At 45.7% G+C, this 20,916-nt stretch overlaps 3 pseudogenes; all 3 read left to right on the top strand.

Annotated features, from left to right (window-relative positions):
• ORNANAV1R-PS3257 (vomeronasal 1 receptor ornAnaV1R-ps3257 pseudogene) lies at window positions 883-1,865 on the top strand (annotated as a pseudogene).
• Window positions 6,595-7,544, top strand: LOC114807961 (annotated as a pseudogene).
• On the top strand, window positions 18,937-19,925 carry ORNANAV1R-PS3118 (vomeronasal 1 receptor ornAnaV1R-ps3118 pseudogene; annotated as a pseudogene).

Genomic DNA, 20,916 nt, shown 5'->3' with positions numbered 1-20,916 from the left:
AGGATGAAACCAATCAATGGTATCTATTGAGCACTTACTGTGAGCAGAGTGCTGTATTAAGAACTTGGGAGAGTACAATATAACAGAATTGGTAAGTGTGTTCCCTGCCCACAATATGTTTACAGTGTGGAGGGGATGTGGACATTAATACAAATTAATACGATTATAGATATGTACATAAGAGCTGAGGATGGGGTAAATATCAAGTGCTTAAAAGAGTGTGGATCAAAGTCATTTTTTTCTGTCTATATACTGGTGACCCTCCTATGCTTAATGTATCTGATCTAATTATCTTGCATCTACCCTGTTGCTTAGCATATGGTAAGCACTTAATAAACATTACTCATTATTAATAATGAGAAGTGGTCAATCAAAGTTGTTTTTTGAACAGTTATTAGGTGAAGAACACTCTACTAAGGCTTTGGGACAGTACAACAGAGTAAATATTGTGGATCAGTGGAAAGAGCAAGCGCTTGGTAGTCAGCGGTCATGGGTTCTAATCCCGGATCCACCACTTGTCAGCTGTGTGACTTTGGGCAAGTCACTTAACTTCTCTGTGCCTCAGTAACTTCATCTGTAAAATGGGGATTAAGACTGTGAGTCCCACGTGGGACAACCTGATCACCTTGTATTCCCCTCCTCCCCCGCCCCAGTGCTGAGAACTGTGCTTCGCACATAGTAAGCACTTAACAGATACCATGATTATTATTATTATTATCAAGTAGTCATGATCCTTCTATCAAGGAGTTTACAATCTTGTGAAAGTGCTTTGAAAAATAAAGAATTCTAGGTGCACCATTATTGATTTTTTTTTTCAAACAACAACTTCGACTTTCTCTTTAGGGAGCCTAGGTCTCTGTGGCCGAGAAGATGTTTTTAAAGATGTTTTTGAGTGGTCTGGTCTTAGGCATTTTCTTCCTCTCTCAGATGGTCACTGGTGTTGTGGGCAACTCGATCACACTCATGATGTATGTCAGAATCTTCCTATGTCAACCCCATCAGAAGAAGCCCACAGACCTGATCCTTGTCCACTTAAGTTTAACCAACACAGTGATGCTCCTCAGCCGTGGTATACCAGAGGTAATGGTCGCCTTTGGAATGGAGAATATTTTGGATGACCTAGGGTGCAAGATGGACCTGTATATGAATCGTGTGCCCCGGGGTCTTTCCATCCTTTCCATCCTGTCTCCTGAGGGTGTTCCAGGCCATCACCATCAGTCCCAGCACTTCCCACTGGGCCAGGCCCAAGCACAAAACCCCCAACTACATCCTTCCTTCTTTTCTTCTGAATTCTCAATATGCTGATCTACATCAGAGTGATCATAGCAAATCAAGCCATCAGAAACCTGACCCTATCAGGGATTGGTTATGCTTCCAAATATTGATCCAGTCGTGCTGGGGTAAACTTTATAAACTCGGTCATTTTTATCAGTGCCATGACTCTCCGGGACCTCTTTTTTGTGTGTCTCATGAGCTGGGCCAATGGTTACATGGTGATTCTGTTCGACCAACACCGTAAACATGCCCAGTGCATCCACAGTAGCAGCCTCTCCCTCAAATCCTCCGTGGAGGCCAGATCCACCCACACCATCCTGCATCTGGTCACCTGCTTTGTTGGCTTTTATTGGCTTAACTGTTGCATCATTTTGTATTTGTCAAACATGGTTGTAAAAGACCTTTATTTGCAAGGCATCTTGACCTTTTTCTCTGCCTGTTACCCCACTCTCTGCCCCTTGGTACTCATCAACAGTGATTCATTCATTCATTCAATAGTATTTATTGAGTGCTTACTATGTGCAGAGCACTGTGCTAAGCGCTTGGAATGCACAATTTGGCTACAGATAGAGACAATCCCTGCCCACTGATGGGCTTACAGTCTAATCAGGGGAGACAGACAGATGAAAACAATAGCGATAAATAGAATCAAAGGGATGTACATCTCATTAACAAAATAAATAGGGTAATAAAAATATATACAAATGAGCACAGTGCTGAGGGGAGGGGAAGGGAGGGGGGAGGATCAGAGGGAAAGCGGGGAAAGGGGGCTTAGCTGAGGGGAGGTGAAGGGGGGTCAGAGAGGCAGCAGAGGGAGCAGAGGGAAAAGGGGAAGCTCAGTCTGGGAAGGCCCCTTGGAGGAGGTGAGCTCTCAGTAGGGCTTTGAAGAGGGGAAGAGAGTTAGTTTGGCGGAGGTGAGTAGGGAGGGCATTCTAGGACAGTGGGAGAACGTGGGCCAGGGGTCGATGGCGGGACAGGTGAGAACGGGGGATGGTGAGGAGGTGAGCGGCAGAGGAGTGGAGCTTGCGGGGTGGGCAATAGAAAGAGAGAAGGGAGGAGAGGTAGGAGGGGGCAAGATGATGGAGAGCCTTGAAGCCTAGAGTGAGAAGTTTTTGTTTGGTGCGGCGGTTGATAGGCAACCACTGCGGGTTTTTAAGGAGGGGAGTGACATGTCCAGAGCGTTTCTGCAGGAAGATGATCCGGGCAGCAGAATGAAGAATAGACTGGAGTGGGGAGAGACAGGAGGAAGGGAGCTCAGAGAGAAGGCTGACAAAATAATCCAGCCGGGATATTATGAGAGCCTATACCAGTAAAATAGCCGTTTGGGTGGAGAGGAAGGGGAAGATCTTGAAGATATTGTAAAGGTGAGACCGGCAGGCCTTGGTGACAGATTGGATGTGTGGGGTGAATGAGAGAGCTGAGTCAAGGATGACACCCAAGTGAGACGGGAAGGATTGTCGTACCATCCACATGACAGGGAAGTCAGGAATAGGACAGGGTTTGGGAGGGAAGATAAGGAGCTCGGTTTTGGACATGTGGAGTTTTAGGTGGCAGGCAGACATCCAGGTGGAGATGTCCAGGAGGCAGGAGGAGATACGAGTCTGAAGGGAGGGGGAGAGAACAAGGGAGGAGATGTAGATTTGTATGTCATCTGCATAGAGATGATAGTTGAAGCCGTGGGAGCGAATGAGTTCACCAAGGGAGTGAGTGTAGATGGAGAACAGAAGAGGGTCAAGACTGACTCTTGAGGAACCCCTACAGTTAGAGGATGGGAGGGGGAGAAGGAGAAGGAGCCTGCAAAGGAGACCGAGAATGAGAATGAATGGCCAGAAAGATAAGAGGAGAACCAGGAGAGGATGGAGCCCATGAAGCCAAGGTGAGATGAGGTGTGGAGGAGAAGGGGATGGTCTACAGTGTCAAAGGCAATTGAGATGTCGACGAGGATTAGGATAGAGTAGGGGCTATTGGATTTGGCAAGAAGGAGGTCATGGGTGACCTTTGAGAGAGGAGTCTCGGTAGAGTGGAGGGGACGGAAGCCAGATTGGAGGGGATCCAGGAGAGAATTGGAGTTAATTAATTCTAGGCAGCGAGTGTAGATGACTCGTTTTAGGAACTTGGAAAGGAAGGGTAGGAGGGAGATAGAGCAATAACTGGAAGGGGAAGTAGGGTTGAGAGAGGGGTTTTTTTAGGATGGGGGATACATGGGCATGTTTGAAGGGAGAGCAGAAGCCACTGGAGAGTGAGTAGTTAAAGATAGACGTTAAGGAGGGGAGGAGGGAAGGGGCGATGGTTTTTATAAGGTGAGCGGGAATGGGGTCCGAAGCACAGGTGGATGGGGTGGCACTTGCGAGGAGGGAGGAGATACTGCAGGGAAGGATGGGAAAGTAGGGGAGAGGGTTGCGGGGGGAGGCAGGAGGAAGACGGGTGACTTTGGGGAGCTCAGACCTGATTGTGTTAATTTTCGTGATGAAGTAGGTGGCCAGATCGTTGGGGGTGAGGGGTGGGGGAGGGGAAGAACAGGGGGCCTGAGGAGATAATTAAAGGTCCGGAACAATTGGCGGAGGTGACGGGCATGGGCGTCAATGAGGGTGGAAAAGTAGTTTTGCCTGGCGGAGGAGAGGGCAGAGTTAAGACACGAAAAGATAACTTTAAAATGGATAAGGTTGGCTTGGTGCTTTGACCTTCGCCAGCAGCGCTCAGCAGTTCGAGCATAAGAGCGAAGGAGGCGGACAGAGGCAGAGACCCAGGGCTGTGGGTTAGTGGAGCGAGAACGGCAGAGGGAACGGGGGGCGAGTGAGTTGAGATCAGTAGAGAGGATGGGGTTGAGACCGGTAACCTGATCATCGAGAGTAGGAAGAGAGGATAGGGAGGCAAGGTGGGGAGAGATGCTTTTGGAGAGATGGATGGGATCAAGAGAGCGGAGGTCTCTGTGGGGGAGTAATACAGATTTGCAGGAGGAGAGAGTGTGAGAGAGGAGGCAGGTGAGAAGGTTATGGTCCGAGAGAGGGATTTCAGAGTTGGTGAGGGAGGAGATAGTGCAGCGGTAGGAGATGACGAGATCGAGGGTGTGACCAAGTTGGTGAGTGGGCGAGGTGTGGTGGAACAGGCGGTTGGCAGAGTCGAGGAGCGATAGCAGGCCGGCGGCAGAGGAGTCACCGGGTACATCCATGTGGATGTTGAAGTCTCTGAGGATCAGAGTGGGCAGAGAGAAGGAAAGAAGGAAGGTGAGAAAGGGGTCAAGGTGGTTGAAGAAGGAGGTGGGACCAGGAGGGCGGTAGATGATGGCTGCAAGTATCTGGAGGGGGTGGTAGAGGCGAATGATATGGGCTTCAAAGGAGGGGAAGGAGAGGGAAGGGGGAGGAGGGCTAGTGCGGAAGCGGCATCGGGTTGAAAGAAGGAAGCCGACGCCTCCTCCCTTTCCGGTGAGTCTGGGGGAGTGGGAGAAGGAGAGAACTCCGCTGGAGAGAGCAGCGGTGGAGACCGTGTTTTCAGGAGTGAGGCAGGTCTCCATAAGGGCGAGGAGGAGGAGGGAGCGGGAAAGGAAAAGGTCAAGGATGAAAGGTAGTTTACCTGTAATGGAGCGGGGATTCCAAAGGCCACACTTGACAGTAGCTGTGGGTGCAGGGGAGGGAGGGGGGAGGGCGCGGGGAGGGGAAGGATTTGAATGGGAATGAGATGGCGGGGACCTGGACGGGGAGATGGGGATGAGGGGTGGCAGTGGGACAGGAGGACTGGGATGGGGCGTGGGTGGGGAAGAGGGTGGAAGAAGGGGGTTTGGTGGGGAGGAGAGCAGGGGGAGGGGGAAGAGGGTGGAGCTCGTAAAGTGGGGTTCTAGGGCGGGGGGAGGGGAGGAGGGGAGGAGGCAGAGGAGAGAGCGGGAAAGAGCTGGGTGAGAGAGGGGAAGGGGAAGGTGAGGATTGGGAGGGGCAGATGGGAGGAGGGGGTGTGGAAGGACATGGTGAGATCAGAGAGGTAGATGGCAGCACTGAAAATAATTAACAGTAACATGCGAAAATGGTAATAGAGTAACATGATACAATGAAATATTATTAATAAGCGGGTGATGACCAGGGTTGGGTGTTGACTTGACTAAGGGTCAATCTGATCAAAATCAAAAGGCTAAAGGCAAGGAGAGTCCTGGGGCTCATGGTCCATTTGGACCGTCTCTGAGGCGGCAGAGGGAGCCCTGAGGATCTCCGATGTTGGTTGGGTCGCAGGTTGCGGCTAAGGTAACACAGTGAGAACAAGGGCATTGTAGCCCAGGGATGGGGGTGGGGAAGGGCGCGCGGGGGAAATCTATCACATCACAGGGGAGGAGGGATTGAGGGCTTCCCAAAGGATGGCCGCTTCTGGGCGGAGGGGCGGGAGGGCGATTGGGGATGTAATGCCCCACGCTCCGGAAGGGGGGGCGGGGGCGGCAGGGGAGCACAATGTCCCAAGGCCCGGGGTGGGAGGAGCAGGGGAGCACAATGTCCCACGACTCTGGGGGAGGGGGTGGGTGCTGGGGAGAACAGAATCCTGCGGTTCAGGTTTGCTACCAGGACGGGCTACGAGGGTCAGGGAAAGTTAGGGGGAGGTCTGGCTCGTGGATCTGGTGGCTGTGGGGCCTGCGGTGGCGTGGGGAGTAGTGGGGGAGGGCGGTGGATCCTCAGTGTCGGAGTCTTTGAGTGACGGGGGCAGAAGTCTGGGTTGGAGAGCTGACCATAAGCTCGGGGGCAGGCCATTGAAGTCTGATAGCGCGGCTCCAAGGAAGCAGAAGTCCCGAGTCGACGTGGCGGCGATGACTGGAGGAGAAAGATTCAGCCGGGAATAGGGACCAGCGGTCCAAGGCGCTGCTCCAAAGGAGAGGCGGTCCCGGCGCAGATGTGCCGGCGATCGGCAGCTAAAGAGCTAGCTGGGAATAAGGGACGGGCGGTCCAAGGCGCCGCTCCAAGGGAGCAGAGATCCCGAGTCCATGTGGCGGAGAGCAGTGGGGGAGAGAGATTCAGCGGGGAATAAGGGGACCGGAGGTGCAAGGCGTGGCTCCAAAAGAGAGGCGGTCCCGGCGCAAATGTGTCGGCGATCGGCAGCCAAAGAGCTGGCCGGAAATAAGGGATGGGCCTAATCCATCAGGCTATCACGCACACCATCGATGATCCCCAGTACATCTTCTCCAGTGGATCGGTATCCTAAATTACCGCCTAGAGCAATGGGGAGAAATGTCTAACAATCATTTTATGCTTCCTGCCTGCCAGCCTTTCAGGATGTAGCAACAATTGACACTTTAGGAGTTACCCTGAAAAGTGCTCTGACCTTTGCAGTTCTGAAGAAACCAAGAAAATGCTGCTAGGTGATGCTGTCTTGGCCATTTTCTCCCTCTCTCAGACTGGAATTGGATTCCTGGGGAATGTAACACTTTTCACAGTATACATCTGCATCTTCATTTATTGGCCTCAGCAGAGGAAGTCCATGGACCTGATTCTAACACAGCTGACAGTCATCAACTCAGTTACACTTCTCACCCAGGGGTCCCAGTGTTGATGTTCCTCTTTTACATGGAGAATGGTCTCAGTAAAGTTGGGTGTCAGATCCTGGTCTATACCGGGAGAGTGACTCGGGATCTTACCATTTGCACCATGTGTCTTCTAAGCGTGTTCCAGGCCGTTACTATCAGTCCGAGCACCTCCTGCTGGGCCCGACTCAAATACGGGGCCCCCAGGTACATCCTCCTTTCCTTCCTCTTCTTCTGGATCCTCCACTTCTTGTATCCTAATCTGTGGAAAACCACGGTAACCAACAAAAATATCAATCTCACAGTTAGTAAGTATAATGTAAAATACTGTACCACTGTATTCTGGTTAAGTTATTTATCTGATGTTGTATTTCTAAGTGTTATTACCTCCCGACATATCTTCTTTGTGCTCCTCATGACCTGGGCTAGTGACTACATGGTGATTGTGTTGTATCAACACCACAAGCAAGTCCAGCACATCCATAACCCCAGCCTCTCCCCCAGATCCTCCGCAGAGAGCAGAGCTACCCAGACCATCCTGCTCTTGGTCACCTGCTTTTTGTCCATATACTGGATCACACTCTTTTTCAGTTATGTGGAGGAAAACGTCCAGCTGAATCATGCTCTTGCTTACCTGGGTGCCTGTTACTCCTCCATCTGCCCTTGGGTGCTGATTGACAGTAATTCCTGGGTCCCCAAACCCCACTGTTTCCTCAGGAAGGTTAGGGTCTCATTCCCACCACCTGCTCTCACTTACAGACAACAGAGCAGCTCCTAATCCTGTCACTTCTCCATTTGAGGAACAAGACTATCTACCTAACTCCTCCACCCATCAGCCAAGCCGGTGTTTGGTGACTTCTAGCAAAGTGGGTGTTTGGTGACTTCTAGCAAAGTGGCATTTTATGCCTTTGTAAGGGGGAAAAAAATTTTCTACCCATAATTTCAATTGTTGGAGTTGTAGTTTGGAGCTCCCTCTCCACTTCTCTTATAATTATAATCATTTTGGTATTTGTTAAGTGCTTATGCTGTGCAAAATTCCATACAAAGCACTGGGATATTCATATACACCTCACCCACTCACCGACTTAGACTCACATTTGAACTCATGATTTCTATTCCTTGTAGTAACTCAACCTTCACAATCCCTGAAATTTCTCTATCCAACCTGCTTTCTCTCTCACACACCCACTCCTCCAGATCTGTCCTGTTCCCCCATAGAGAACCCTCATCTTTGCGGCCTCTCCAGTTTTCTAAGGTCATCATGCCCCATTTGGTCTCTACACCTAAACTCTTGATGCACAAATTGACTCCCTTAACACTGCTCTTGCCATTGAACTCAACTCCTTTGTTCCCCATCCCTCCACCAATCTCTACCACTAACCGACAATGCTGGATCACCTCCTAAATCTGCTTCCTCTGCTCTCGTGCAATACCTGTGGAGAACTGCTGGTGGAAATCCAGACACCAGGCAATCCTTTTTCATCTTATATTCATCCTCACCTACATTAGCTCTGCCCTCTCCTCCATCTGGGAGCATGATTTCTCCATCCTTATTGACTCCCATGCCCATTACCTGCCCCAGCTGTTTCAGACATTTAACTCCCTCCTCAAACCCCTCGTTGCTCCTTCTCCCATCTCTTGCCCCAATGATCTGGCCACCTATGTTATTAGTAAAATTGAAACCATTTGGCATGCTCTCCCTAAAATCTCCCCTGCTCCTTTCGACTCCCATCTTCCTTCTTTCCCCATTTGGACTCTCCCATCTCTTCAAGCAATATCTTAGAGGAGATCTTCCATATCCTCAAAAATCTAGCCCCTCCACCTGTGCCATGACCCCATCCCTTTACGCCTTATCAAAACACTTGCTACCTCCCTTCTTCCCTCTCTGACCACCAACTTCAACTGTTCATTTTCCAGTGACTTCTCCATTGCTTTCAAACATGGTCATTCACGTCCTAAAAACATCCTCCCCTGACCCATGACTCCCTTTAGTTAGTGCTCCATCTCTCTCTTATCATTCCTCTCCAACCTCCTGGGTGAGTTGTCTATGCCTGCTGCCTACATGTTACATCCTAAAATTAACTATATGATGTCCTCAATTCTGGTTTCAGCCTCCTTCAGTCCTTGGAAACTGCCATCTCTAAGGTCATCAATGCCATCCTTCTTGCCAAATCCAATGGCCGCTACTCCATCCTAATCCTGCTCAACCTCTCAGCTGCCTTCAACATGGAGGTCCACTCCCTTCTCCTTGAAACATTATCTAATTGGGTTTCACTGTCATTGTTCTCTCCTGGTTCTCCTCCTATCTCTTTGACAACTCTTTCTCTTCCTCTAATTGTGGAAGTTCCTTAAGGTTCTATATTGGCTTTCCTTCAATTCTCCATCTACACCTACTTATTCTCTTAGAAAACTCATTTGCTCCCATAGCTTCAACTGTCATCTCTATGCAGATGATTTTAAAATTTACACCTGCTGCCCTGAACTCTTCTCTGCAATCTTGCATTTTCTCCTGCCTTCAATACACCTCTACTTGTATATTCCACTGACACCTCAAACTTTTCATTCAGTAGTATTTATTGGGTGCTTTCTATGTGTAGAGCACTGTACTAAGCCCCGGGAGTGTACAATTTGGCAACAGATAGAGACAATCCCTGCCCAATGATGGGCTAACGTTCTAAAAAAAACTCATCTTCCCACCCAAATCCTAGTTAGCCACTACCCCTCACCCAAGTCCTCCCACTGGCCTGTAACTCCCTCGTTCTTCATTTTCGACAAAGTTCCAGTCTTCCCACCTACAAAGCCTTATTAAAAGCATATCATCAAGAGGCCTTCCCCAGCTAAGTTCTTATTTCCCTTATTCCCTTTCTATTCTGTATCATCAGTGCATTTGGATCTGTATTCTTGTCTTGTATTATGAGAAGCAGTGTGGCTTAGTAGGTAGAGCATGGGGCTGAGATTCAGAAGGTCAAGGATTCTAATTGCAGCTCTACCACATGTCTGCTGTGTGACTTCGGGCAAGTCACTTCACTTCTCAGTTAAGTCATCTGTAAAATGGGTTTAAGAGTATGAGCCCTATGTTGGATGGGGACTGTGTCCAACCTGACTAACTTGTATCTACCCTAGCGCTTAGAACAGTGCTTGGCACATAGTAAGTGCTTAACAAGTACCACAATTATTATCATCATACTTTACATATTCAATATTCCCTCCCCTCTAATCCCCCTAGCACTTATATACATATCTACAATTTATTTTAAATGTCTCTCTCCCACTAAATAAATTGTGGTATTTGTTAAGCACTTACTGTGTGCAAAGCACTGTTCTAAGTGCTGGGAGATATAAGGTGATCAGGTTGTCCCACGTGGCGCTCACAGTTTTAATCCCCATTTGACAGATGAGGTAACTGAGGCACAGATAAATTAAGTGACTTGCCCAAGGTCACACAGCTGACTAGCGGCAGAGCTGGGATTAGAACCCGTGACCTCTGACTCCCAAGCCCGCTCTCTTTCCACTGAGCCACACTGCTTCTCACTGTGAGCTCCTTATGGGCTAGGAATGTGTCCACCAATTCAGTTGTCTTGCACTTTCCCACATGCTTTACAGTGTTCTGCACACAGCACTCAGTAAATGCTATTGATTGATTGATAGGACACAGATAGACTATCCCATGTGGGGTTCACTACCTGCTACTTCAATCATTCGCCTCATGTACATTTGTATTACAGTTGTTATTCCCTTACTCAGACTTGGGGGTGGGGGGTGGGGTAGGCTCCTGAAAAACTAAAGATAACTCATAGTTTTCATCTGCATCTTCATTTCTCAGCCACAGCAGAAGTTCATGGACCTGATCTTCACACACCTGACTGTGGCCAACTCAGTGACTTGCTTCACTCAGAGGGTGCCAGGACTAATATTCCTCTTTCACAAGGAGAATAATCTGGGTAATATGAGGGTATCAGATCCTGGTCTACACCTGAGTGACCCAGGGACCTACCATCTGCACCACCTGTCTCCTGAACATGTTCTAGCCTGTCAAGGGTTAGGTGCTTTAGTTTTTATTCTATGACAAATGGCCTAATAAATTCACTGTTGATGAAGACTCCCCAGTTAATTTGGAATGTCCCAAGTCACATCAATCCAGCATTCTCTTCTAACAGCACACCCATCTTTGGCACTATGAATTTAGTTCAGAACTGGGAGTAAGGAAATCGGGATTCTGGTCTTGACTCTGCATTTTGCCTTCTTTCATGTCCTTGGGTAAATCACTCAACTTCTCTGTGCCTCATTTCCTTATCTGTAAATGATAATCAAACATCTGCTCTCCCTCCATCTTCTGCAGTGTATTCTGTGTGTGACAGGGAATAAGCGTAATTATCCCATCACAAACTCATTTGAGCAGGTCCTCATTGTCAAGTTGTGATTCAGGGAGTAGAAGCAGACGCAATGAGTATGTGTCCTGTACTTAGAAAGTCTGTGTCCTGGAACTGTGACTCTGTAGTGGGAAAGGGCACTGAATGCAGTCTCAGTGAACAGCTGATTTCTCACTATTTCTGGAAGGGGAGGAGGATAGGATAAAGGGGAAATTGAAGATATAGCATTGCTGCTAATTTAATATCACTTAGCTCAACATCCTTACACCACTTAGAGGAGGAAACTCTACCAGGTTTTGGGTTCAGAATCCAGGATTTGCTACAGCCTTGACAGCCGGCTATTCCTACCTATCAGGCACCAATGTCCTGGAATGTGCCTTTCTCTGTTTCATGCCTCATTTGCCCCTATGACCAAAATCATAGGCTCAATTTAAGAATTAAATGCAGTGGTTCTGTGCAATGGTGGAAACAATTAAGTTCACCAAATGAAAGTCATTCAGTGAAAATTTTCTTTGGTCCTTTGAAAATCCATTTATAAAAAAACACATTTCTCTTTCATGTCTTTTAAATACCAAACTTTGTAAGGGGATGATGTTCCAAGTGGTTGGATCAGCATGACCGAAAGGTCAAAGGCAGGATTTTCGACAACAAGGTTTTGGGCAAGGAGCAAAGGTAGTGAGCTGAGGAGTGGTGGGTGAAGCACGTTGATGGAATAGGATGAAGAGAAAGTAGGTGGAGCGCTCGAGAGAGGAGTTCTGGGAAGGGAAGACAATAGATTTGGAACAAGGCAGAGTTTGGGGTTTCGGGACCCCCGCCCCCAGCCCAATGAAGCCATCTAGATAGCATAATGGAAAGCACCTAGGACTATAATCCCAGGTCTGGTACTTTACTGCCATGTGCTCTCGGGCATGACATTTAAATTTTCTGTACCTCAGTCTCGTCACTTGTAAAATGGGAATTCATTACCTGTTGTCCTTCCCTTTTAAACTGTGAGCCCCTGGTAATAATAATAATGGTGGTATTTGTTAAGCACTTACTATGTGCTATTCTTACATTTTCTTGCTTCACCTATCTGTAATTTATTTTAATGTCTGTCTCCCCAATTAGATTATAAAATCCTTGAGGGCAAGGATCATGTTTACTTTTTCTATGATACTCTCCCAGGTGCTTAGTATCTCTGTATCTTAGTATCTTAGTATCTTACTGTGCTCTGACCACAGTAAGTGCTCTGTAAATATAAGTCAATCAATCGATTGCATTTATTGCAGGGTTTACAGCCTGGCCTAATGGCAAAAGCACTGGCTTTGGAGTTAGAGGTCATGGGTTCTAATCCCGGTTCTGCCACTTGTCTGCTGGGTGACCTTGGAAAGGTCGCTTCACTTCTCTGGGCCTCAGTTCCCTCATCTGCATAATGGGGATTAAGAATGTGAGCCTCATGTGGGACAGGGACTGTTTCCAACCTAAGTACTTTGCATCTACCCCAGCTCTTAGGACAATGCTTGACACAAAATAAGCACTTAAATACCATAATTATTTTTATTATAATATTTCTGTATGCAGAATAATGTACTAAGCACTTGGGAGAGTATGTAATAACGAAGTTGATAGACGCTGATACAAGTTGATGTTCCCTGATCCCAACAAACTGTCTAGAGGGGGATATAGACATCAATATAAACAAATGAATTAAGGATATGTACATAAGTGCTGTGGGACTGAGGGAGGGATGAATAAAGGGTGCAAAACCAAGTGCAAGCGTGAGCTCATTGTGGGCAGGGAATGTGTCTGTTTACTGTTATACAGTACTCTCCCAAGCATTTAGTACAATACTCTGCACATAGTAAGCGTTCAGTGAATACTACAGGATGGATGAATGAATGAATGAATGAATGCAGAGGGATTGGAGAAGAGGAAATGAGAGCTTAGTCTGGGAAGACCACTTGGAGGAAATGCGCTTTTAATAAGACTTTGAAGATGGAGAGAGTAATCATCTGTTGAATATGAAGAAGGAGGGTGTTCCAGGCCACAGGCAGGATGTGGGGGAGAGGTGCCTGTCCTCTCCATGACTACCCTGTCACTGTGGACGGCACGACCATCCTTCCCATCTCACAGGCCCGCAACTTTGGTGTCATCCTTGATTCAGCTCTCTCATTCACCCCGAACATCCAATCTGTCACCAACACCTACCAGTCTCACCTTTACAATATCGCCAAGATCCACCCTTTCCTCTCCATCCAAACAGCTATCATGCTGGTACAACCTCTCATAATATCCTGACTGGATTATAGAGTCACCCTCCTCTCTGTTCTCCCTTCATCCTCTCTCTCCCCACGCCAGTCTATTCTTCATTCCACTGCCCGGATCATCTTCCTACAGAATCACTCTGGGCATGTCACTCCTCTCCTTAAAAGCCTCCAGTGGTTGCCTATCAACCTTCGCACGAAACAAAAACTCCTCACTCTTGGTTTCAAAGCTCTCTATCACCTTGCCCCCTCCTACCTCACCTCCCTTCTCTATTTCTACTGCCCACCCAATACACGCCGCTCCTCTGTCACTCACCTCCTCACTGTCCCCCATTCACACCTATCCCACCATCGACCCTTGGCCCACATCCTACCGCTGTCCTGGATTGCCCTCCCTCCTCACATCTGCCAAACTAACTCTCTTCGCCTCTTAAAAGCCCTACTGAGAGCTTACCTCCTCCAATGGCCTTCCCAGACAGAGCCCCCCGTTTCCCTCTGCTCCTCCTCTCCTCCCCTTCCGCTGACTCCTGCCCTCTGCTCTTCTCCCTTCCCTTCCCATCAGCACTGTGCTTATTTGTATATATTATTTATTACTCTATTTATTTTGTTAATGAGGTGTATATCTCCATGATTCTATTTATCTTGATGAGGCTGCCTTGTTTTCGTTTTGTTCTGTTTTGCTTTGCTCTCTGTCTCCTCCATTTAGACTGTGAGCCTGTCATTGGGCAGGGATTGTCTCTAACTGTTGCCAAATTGTACATTCCAAGCACTTATTACAGTGCTCTGTACATAGTAAATGCTCAATAAATACTATTGAATGAATGAATGAAAGGTCAGCAGCAAGATAAACGTTAACGAGGTAGAATGGATAGTTTGGCATTAGAAGAGCAAAATGTTCAGGGTGGGTTGTAGTAGGAAATCAGGAAGGTAAGGTACGAGGGGGCGAGGCTTTAAAGCCTATGGTAAGGAGCTTCTGTTTGATATGGAGTTGACCTGAATGGTTTTGTTGAAAAATAATCTAGGCAGCAGAGAGATGGCAAGAAGGGAGGTCAGCTAGAAGGTTGCTGCAGCAATCAAGGCAGGCTAGGATAAGTGCTTGGATTAATGTAGTAGCAGTTTGGATGTAGAGAAAATGGCAGATTTTAGCTACATTGTTAAGGTTGAACCGACACAATTTGGTGACAGATTGAATATGTGGATTGAATGAGAGTGATGGATTGAATGAGAGTGATGAGTTGAGGATAACGCCAAATTTACAGACTTGATAAAAGGGAGGAAACCAAAACACTTGCTCCATGAGTCTTTCCAATCTTTCCCTCAAACAGTGAATTGCATAACTCCCTTTTGATCTTTATTCTAAACTGAAATGTACATAAAATAATGATACAAGTAATTTAAAAAATAATATTTATTGTGATATGTACGAAACACTCTACGAAGTGTTGAGTTAGATGCACTATAAGCAGAACAGACACAGTTCCTGTAAAATAGAAAACATTTTTGGCATATTCTACTTGCAGATTATTATTTCCAGACATTATCTCCAAATTAAATTTTTAGTTTAAATAATTTACTTCGAATTTTAATTTTAGTTATAAAAATGTTTTAACTGCTTGAAAGAAAACAAGAAAAAACAGTTCTCTCTATTTCTGTTTCATCAATGCTCCAATCTGATCTGTTTCCATTAGGTTTTACATTTTGTATTATCGTGTTTGCCATTTCAAATCTCCATTTCCAGAAGTTGAGTATTTAAGTGATAATTCCTTTGGGGGTTCTCTTTAAGCTCCTCTACCATCTGCAGTTGGAAAGAAGATGCTTGGAAGTGAAATGGTGTTGGCAATTATCCAAAAATAAAATAATTTTTTTTTAAATCCTCAATTCAGTTGCTTACCTGGTGCCTGATTCGCCTTTCATGTCTCTATTTGGCCAGATTCAATATTTATACTACCATTCTCCAGTAAATGCACTGTTTTCTGCAGTCCAAATCTTAAACATGTTTATAATCACAAAATTGCTACACTGTTCCCCCCAAAATCTGGTAGATTTCCTTCTCACCCTGAAATTGTCATGTTGCATGCATAAAACAAATATTATTTCCAAATATTAGTATACCTGTAACTTTTTGTCAGGTACAATTCCCTTGTGGATAATATGTACTTGAGTCCTCAGGTACCCCCATGCCTCTCCATGGACATATGTATTTATTTATACTCATCCTCATCACTTGGGTGCAGATGTATATTTGAAGGAACACTGTTCTACTGTTTGTCAGTATTGTTTTTTTCTGTCTTTCTCCTATTAGACTCTGAGTTGTTTGTGGGCAGGTCTTACATCTTTTACTTCCGTTGTATTTTCCCAAGCTTTTAGTACAGTACAGCTCTTAATAAATATCATTATTTCTATCACATCTGTTAAGAAAAATTTAAAAAAATATAATTAGCTTTATTTTTCCAGACACCCTGTTTCCTTAGAGTTTTGTTTCTTTCATTATGTCTCTTAGGAAAATTCAAAGTGGTTTGTTCTAAATTGCTCAGGAATGTTGTGTGTAATTTCTATGTTATTGTATTTTCTGATTATTTTTGGACCCAAGCATCTTTGTTTTTTGTAATTTTTATGATAGTGTTTAACTTTTAATGTATCAGTGTACAGAATGGGAATTCTGGAGGCCTGGGTTTTTTTAATCCCAGCTCTGCCATTTGCCTGTGTGGGACCTTGGACATGTCACAACTTCTCTGTGCCTCAATTTCCTCATCTACAAAATGGAAATTCAATAACTGTTCTCCTTCCCTCCTCAACTGTGAGCCCATTGTAGGGCAAGGACTATGTCTTATCTTCTTGTCTTTGTACCTACCCCCATGCTTAGCACAATGCTGAGCACATGATATACACTTAATGAATATCATATTTTTGTTCTCATTATTATTGTTGTTGTTGTTAGTATCATTGTTATTCTCACTTTATTTTCATAATTAGTCACTTCAATCCTCTTCTGATTACTGTTTCCCACGAACAACATCCTAATGAATTCACAACAATTTATTAATCAATCAAATAACGAATCAATTGCATTTATTGAGGGCTTCTTGTGTGAAGACCACTGTACTAAGCACTTAGAAGAACATAATAGATACTTCACACAAGGTCACACAGCAAGCAGTTGGAAGCTGGAATAAGAACCCAGGTCCTTCTGATTCTCAAGCCCATGTTCTCTCCACTAGACCACACTGCCTCTTAAACTGTGAGGCCCATGTGAGGCGGGGAGTGTGTCCAACCTGAATATTTTGTATCTAACCCAGTATCTTGTATTTAGCCCAGGGTTTAGTACAGTGCTTGGCACATAGTAAGCACTTAAAAAACACCTAGATTCAAGCGGTGGCTGATATAACTTGGGGTGTTTGGAATAAATCAGCAAAGATTTATTGGAGGAAGTGGAATTTTAGAAGGGTTTTGACTATGGGGAGAGCTGAGGTCTGATGGATTTAGGGAGGGAGCGAGTCCCTAGTTGGGGGAACACCATGAACAAGGAGTCAGAGTTGGGGGAGTCAAGATCAAGGTCTCATTAGAAGATCAGGTTGGGAAGAGAGTGAATTAGGTGGGAGTGGGGAAAGCAGTGGGGGTGCAGATATATAAGCTAGGGTGAGAGTCTGAGCTGAAGAGCCTTGAAACTGATGGTGAAGAGTTTTGTCTTAGTGCAGAGGATATAGGAAGCCAATGGAGGGTTTTGAAGGGTGGAGAGATGTGTGCTGAGTGATATTTCAGTAAAATGATTCATGTAGAAGTGTGTAGTGTAGATTCACATGAGGAGAGGCTGGAGGGCAGAAAAACTATTGAGGAGAATGATACAATACCCTAAAACATGTACTCAAGTGATATCCATTTGAGAGAAAAAGAAGGGGTGGATGGCCGCAATGTTATATAATAATAATGGGCAGGATTTGGCAGTAGATTAAATGTGAGAGTGAAAGGATAGAGAGGCTTCAAAATGTCATCAAGGACCTATAAAATAGCGAGGAAGCTGGTGATAATCGTAGTATTTATTAAGCACTTACCATGTGCCAATCACTGTACTAGGCACTGGGCTAGATACAAAATATTTATGTTGGAAACAGTCCCTGTCCCACATGTCCTACCTCTGCATCAGACAGAAACTCCTTACCACTGGTTTTAAAGCACTCAATTAGCTCACCCCATCCTACCTCACCTCATTAATCTCCTACTACAACCCAGCCCACACACTCTGCTCCTCTGGTGCCAGCTTAATCACTGAGCCTCCATCTAATCCGTCTTGCTGCTGACCCTTTTCCGATGTCTTCTCACTAGCCTGGCTCTCCCTCCCCCTCCTTGTATACCAGATCACCACTCTCTCCATCTTCAAAGCACAATTAAGGTCACATCTTTTCCATGAGCCCTTCCCTGTCTAGGCACTCTTTTTCCTGTCTCACTCTTCCATCTGTGTTGTCTATGCACTTGGATTTGTGACCTTTGGACATTTGATATTTGCCCCACCTCCAACTACACAGCACTTATATACACATCTTTAAATTATTTATTACAAATTATTTATTCATTTTAATGCCTGCCTCTCCCTCCAGACTGTAAGTTCATTATCAGCAGGAAATGTGTCTGCTAATTCTCTTGTATGTACTCTCTCAAGCACTTAGAACCGTGGTCTGCACATAGTAAGCACTAAATAAATACTATTTATTGATGGGGCTAACAGTTTAAATGGGAAGGAAAATGGTATTTAATCTTCATTTTATAGATGAGGAAACTGAGGCACAGAGAAGTGATTTGCCCCTGGTCACATAGTAGACATGTGGCCGAGATGAGATTAGAACCCAGGTCCTCTGACTCACAGGCCCATACCCTAGCCACTAGGCCACACTATTGACTAAGACAGGAAAGTTAGGAGAAGGTTTAGGGGCAAGGTGATTAGCTACATGTAGAACAACTTGAGTTCGAGGTAGCACTGAAGCTTCCAAGATCAGATGTTCCAGAGGCAAGAAGAGATGAAAAGTTGCAGACCAAAAGAAAGGCCAGGTTGGGAGAATAGATTTGGCAGTCATCATCCACATCATGGTAATAGTTGAAATCCTAAAAGACTGACTGTAGAGAGAAAAGAAAATGTGGTGATCAAGAGCAGAGCCTTGTTTAACCCCTCTTGGAGTAAGTTGAGGCAGAAGAGTGAAAATGAGAAGGAATGGCAGCAAGGTAGGAGGAGATCTAGGTTAGTTCTATGTCAGGAAAACTAAAGCCTGATAGTATTTTGAGGAGGAGGGAGTCTAAGGAGCTAAGAAGTGGAGGATAATCAGTAGAGAGGATAGCCACCTGGCCATGACTATAAGGAGGTCATGGCTGTATGGAGGTCATAACTCAGTCTCAGTGGAGGGAAAAGTTCCCAAATCAGTAAAGAGAGCTGGGGGAGAGAAAAAATGAGTGGAGAAAGTATAACAACAATGTTAAGTTTCTCAAATACTATTTTATAAGGTTTCATCATTGAGACACTCTAATGGGTTTGTCATTTTAAGGTCCTCTGAGTTTAGCAGAAATCAAGAACATGGTGATGAGTGACCTGGTTTGGACTATCTTCTTCATGGCTCTGACTAGCCTTGGGCTCCTGGGCAATTCATCCCTGCTCATGCTGTATGTCAACATTTTCATCACTCATCCCCATCATAGGAAGTCGACAGATCTGATCCTCACCCACCTGACCGTGGCCAACACCCTGATGCTTCTCACCCAGTGTGCCCCAGGAATGGTGATGGCCTTTGGACTGAAGACTCTCGTAGGCACCACTGGATGCCAGATCATCTTGTACATCAGAAGGGTGGCCTGGGCCCTTTCTATCTGCACTCGTGTCTCCTGAGCAATTTCCAGGCCATCACCATCAGTCCCAGCATCTCCCTCTTTGCCCAGCTCAAACCCAGAGCCCCCGGTTATATTTTCCCTTCCTCTGTCTTCTTCTGGATTCTCAATCTGTTGACAGACATTAATTTTCTTAAGTCCGTAATAGCCATTGGGAATGACACCGTCACTGTCAGTGTTCCCAGAAGTAAGTCCTGTTCCAGTTCCCAGAGGGAAAGCCTCTTAAAACGAGATGCTTTTGAAAGTCTCATGACTCTACGTGATGTCTTTTTTGTGTTCCTCATGAGTTGGACCAGTGGCTACATGGTGATGATGCTACACCAACACCAGAAGCAAGTCCAGCACATCCACAGCAACAGCCTCTCCCCCAAATCTTCTGCAGAGGCCAAAGCCACCCAGACCATCCTGCTCCTGGTCATTTCCTTTGTTTGTTTTTACTCCATCAACTCCAGCTTCAACCTGACCTTGTATTTTGTTCCAGAGAAAGACTAGAGATTTTATGACCCAGTATTATTTCTCGGTGCTTGTTATGCCTTCTTCTGTCCTTTTGTGTTGATTAGCAAAGATCCTCGGGTCCCCACGGTACAGGGTGTCCTGAAAAAGATAAGAGGAAACACTTGGTCCCCTGGATTCCAGCCAAGAACAACAGGTCACCTCCCTGCCTCTTTCTCAGCCCACTGACTCTTAGTAAAGATGCCAATGATAGGAAGCAAGAGATGCTAAAAGAGGAGGGCCAGTGAAACCTCCACTGAGAGAATTGCTTAGGAAGATTTCACTTCTCTGTCTTTCCCTTTCAACGTGGACCCACTACTCTCCCCTATTCTCAACTGCATATTTCCAGTGAAGATGTTCTCAATGAAAATGGCAGCCAGGTGACCAATCAGCCCTATTTGTTGATCATGATAGAGTATCACTTAACAGGACAGGACCCATACCCATACCGACTTTATTCTCTCACCAACTTTCCACTTCTCTCATTTCTTATGGTATTTGTTAAGTGCTTGCAATATGCCAGGCTCTGTATTAAGTACTAGGTAAAAGATACGAGATAATTGGGATGGTCACAGTCCCGGTCCCACGTCGGGCTCATGGTCTTAATCCCCATTTTACAGATGAAGTAGGTAAGGTACAGAGAAGTTAAGTGACTTTCCCAAGGGCATACAGCAAACAAGTGGCAGAGATGGGATTAGAACCCAGGTCCTCTGACTCCCAGCACATTCTTTTCACCAGGCCACGCTGATTCTCTTTGTCATCATCATCATCATCATCATCATCATCATCATCATGGTATTTACTGAGTGCTTCCTGGGTGCATATACATAATGCATAAATATAAAATATATATAATACATAAATATCACTACTGATGTACCTATGGCCAATCGCTTTTCCCCACTTTTTTTAATGGCATTTGTTCAGTTCTTACTAAGTGTCAGGCACCGGACCTAAACTCTTAGATTGTAAGCCACCCAATGAACAGGGACCATGTCTAATTCTTTCAATAGTATTTATTGAGCTCTTACTGTTTGCAGAGCACTGTACTCAACGCTTGTTCCTGCCTGTCTTCTCTCTCCATGCCTAGCACAGTCCTATGCCCATGGTAAGAGCTTAATAAATATTATTACTACTACTCTTCCCATCAGTTATATTTACAAATCTGTTGGAAATCTCC

The sequence above is a fragment of the Ornithorhynchus anatinus genome, chromosome X5 (assembly GCF_004115215.2).
Source record: "Ornithorhynchus anatinus isolate Pmale09 chromosome X5, mOrnAna1.pri.v4, whole genome shotgun sequence".
In the NCBI taxonomy this organism is placed as follows: Eukaryota; Metazoa; Chordata; class Mammalia; order Monotremata; family Ornithorhynchidae; genus Ornithorhynchus; species Ornithorhynchus anatinus.
The sequence above is the reverse complement of the archived record's forward strand: the minus strand, read 5'-3'. Positions and strand labels throughout refer to the sequence as shown.